The 3,734-nt window shown below is 24.6% G+C and overlaps 1 non-coding gene across 1 annotated transcript; it reads left to right on the forward strand.

Annotated features, from left to right (window-relative positions):
* The first annotated feature begins 1,923 nt into the window (after positions 1-1,923).
* Positions 1,924-2,023, forward strand: LOC149208383 (U6 spliceosomal RNA). Its single transcript, XR_016253199.1, has one exon. It is a non-coding gene; the product is annotated as a U6 spliceosomal RNA (small nuclear RNA).
* Positions 2,024-3,734: the final 1,711 nt, after the last annotated feature.

Below are 3,734 nucleotides of genomic sequence, written 5' to 3' on the forward strand. Positions count from 1 at the left end.
TAATATAATAATATTAGCTTGGAGTTGATATAATAATATTACTAAAGGTTAATACAATAATATTACTATTAATAACAATATTTTAATAAAAATTTGATGTTAATATAATAATATTGCAGCTAAAAAATAATAATAATAATTAATATATATATAGATAGATAGATATTAATAAAATTTATTAATTAATAAATAAATAAATAAACAAAATAGAAAAAAAATAAAAAATAAAATTACCCTAGTCTAGTATTAAATTATTAATATTTATTTGAGAAGTTAATTATTTATGGTAATAAATTGAACCATGGTCTCTTTAATTATGATTAGAAATTATTATATTTTTGAATAATTTATCGAACCCTCACTCTTTCCCCTAGGCCCTGGTCTAATCTAGCCTTTAAGGGTCTTTTTAACCATTGCCCGTTCATATAGCCGTTGAAGGATCTGCATGCTCTATTTAACGGATCGCTCAGAATTGTTCCTCAATTTGTCCTCACGATGAACCACAAATGATTCTCTATGTGATTTTGCTGAAATCATCACACCAATTTAGTCTCAGTGGAGGTTAACCATCATCATCATCATCATCATCAGTTAATTGAAGATAATGTATGAATTAATAAGTTTTTGGTAAATAAGTTATTTTCAATAATTTATAAGTGGATAAGTTTTAGAAAGACAAGTTATCAGTGAAAAAAATATTTACTGATTATTTATTTTTTAATAATTTATTTACAATTAATTTATCTACCAATAAATTATTCATGATAATTTATACTTCAAAGAAAAAGTAAATGAGTACAAGTACTTCCGGATTGATTTTAACAACAAATTTAATTGGGAGTACTAGAAAGAAGAGAATTTTAGGAGGGTGGAAAGCATTATATGCTCTTCAAAACACATGGATAGAGGCATAATTATGGGATTGAAAAACAACTAAAATGCTTTTTGGACTCCTAATTTGTCTAGTGATGCTATATGGGTGTGAATTGTGAGCTAGCACCCCTGTCTCAAAATGGAAACAAATTGAGAAAAAAAAAAAACACTTGATCATGAACAAGTTCAAAATAAAAAGTTTGGTACCTTATCAAATAATGTTGAGTGAAACAAGAGCAACTCCCATGGAAGCAATTGCTATGGTGCGGCTCATAAGATATCTAAAAAAATTGAGTGAAATAAAGAAAATATGGATGAAATAAAACTACACATGGATGTAGAAATGGAATATGTACCTCAATACCCGTCCCAAAAATAGCAAGGAGCTAAAGAATTTTGTTATGGAGAAGTTTCGTAAAAGGGTATGGGGAAAAGAGTTGGGTCTAAAGAAGAAGTACTACATTGAGGAATTTCGTGGATGTCAAATGTTCTTATTGCTCAATTAAGAACCAACTCCTTTCAACTTTGGTGTGAAACAAGATGGTGGAAAAGGCCTTGCTCAATTAAGAACCAACTCGCATAACTTCTGTGTGAATCAAGACTATGGAAAAGACAAGAACAAGGATGTTAGCATCAGTTTTTTGGCATTGTTTGGGATTGTTGGAAGGTTGGGCCATCTCATCATCAATTTGAATAAGAAAATGATTGAATTGCAAAAGGCCATAAACAAAGAACTAATAATCCCATAGACTATTTTTAGTCTCATAAACGTTTAAACAAATAATTTATCACTAATAAATCTTTTTCTTTTTATTATAAAAGTAAACACTATCAAAAATTTCATTTTCTTTTTCACAGAAATAATTTTATTAACCTTTTCAAAAAATAACTTTAAAGAACTCCAATAAAATTGAAATAATATAAAAAAAATTAACATGGCCTTGCTTAAAGATGATATGCATAAATTAAAAATAATACTCATAACTTGAGAAATGTCCTTGATTATCCACCATTGAAAGGGCTTCCACACACAGGATACAAGAATAACTTTGGAGACCACTAATATAATAAAATTGGAATGATATACAGAATATTAGCATGGGGCTGCGCAAGGATGATATGCATAAATTGAAAAATGGTTTAAATTTTTCCAATCAGGAAGTTGTGGTTTAATTGTTAGGGAGAGATGTTACAGAAAAAAGTCCAATCCTAAACAAAACTATATATATGTAAAAGCTGCTCCAAACAGGTTTCTTTAATTAATAATTAAAATACAAAAAAGCACTGCAGTACACACATATGTAAAAGCGGCTCCAAACATATTTCTTTAATTAATAATTAAAATACAAAAAAGCCCTGCAGTACACATAGTTAATTATAAAAAGTTAAAACAACGTTCCACCATGAATCTCCTCCATGGAGAAACTGCAACATTTTCGCCATGAATTTCCTCAGTGCAACATTCATTCATTAGAATTTGCATAACATCTAACTCGGATGTTGAATTGACAACGTTTCGTAGGGAAGTCCCACGTGCATAAATTAATATTTATAATTATAATTTATAATTTTTTTATAATATATAAAGTGAAATTATTAGATTTATAAAATATTTACTAAATTAAATGTATATTTAAAAATATTTTTATTTAAATATTATTAAAAAAATTAAAAATATTATTATTATTTTTTATATAATTATCCAAATTTATTATAAAAGGAAATAATACAACTTAAACAATTTATTTCTTCTAAAGAAATAATACAACTTAAACAATTTATTTCTTCTAAAGACATCTTTACACATTCCTTGTTAATGTGAAAAAGTGGCATACTTCCCTATTTTATTTATTATAAAAAAGAGAAACTCGATATTTCTATATTTTATTTTATTTATATAATAAAACAGAAAAAAAATTAATAATTTTATTTATTTATTTATTTATTAATTATTATTAATAATAATAATAATAATTAGTATAATTTTCAGTTATGAAAGTGTATCTTTTATATTATAAAAGATATATTTAAATAATAATTTCAAAAATGTAAATTTTTGTATTTAAATTATAATTTCAAAAATGTAAATTTTATATTTGAATTATAATTTCAAAAATGTAAATTTTATATTTAAATTATTTGGTATAAAATTTCAATAAAATATAAAAATCAAAATTATAAACATAAATTATATATAATTATTTAAATTATTTAATATATAAATTTTAATAAAATAATTATATTAATGTGTAAAATTAAAAAATAGTATGTATAAATTAATTAAAAATACAATTGTTGTTTTAAAATCTATGATTTGAGAATAATGATACTTTGAAAACCATAAACCTCAATAAAAATCTATTACATAGAATTTTCTTTATTTTTTCATATATATATTGAAATAGTTTAGGCCAATTTTTTTCTTTATTTTTTCATATATATATATATTGAAATAGTTTAGGCCAATTCTTTGGAATGACTGCATACGTCAATATTAGTCTACTTCTCACGTCTTATCCCCATTGAATTTCTCAATTCTTATCCCTCTTGAAACAAGATTGGTTGATATTTCATGTAAACTTTTTGAAATAATGAAAAGTGTTTTTCGTGAATTTCTCACATAACTGGTTTGAAATAATGAGAAGTGTGATTGGTGTAGCTTCCATGCAAATAATAATATTGTAATTTTGTAAAGGATTTAGGGAGCAAAACTATGTTAGAATGTATTTAATGTCTTTTATTTTTTGATCTAAAGAATATTATAGATATTTGTTTTAGCAACAACGTCATGATATCTCAGATTGGATGCTTATGTGATTCATGATATAAGCCAAGATCTTATGGAGAAATCACATAGAAAA

Source organism: Pinus tabuliformis, chromosome 1_2 (genome assembly GCF_031772625.1).
Source record: "Pinus tabuliformis cultivar Carrire ecotype Pingquan chromosome 1_2, CPIR1, whole genome shotgun sequence".
In the NCBI taxonomy this organism is placed as follows: domain Eukaryota; kingdom Viridiplantae; phylum Streptophyta; class Pinopsida; order Pinales; family Pinaceae; genus Pinus; species Pinus tabuliformis.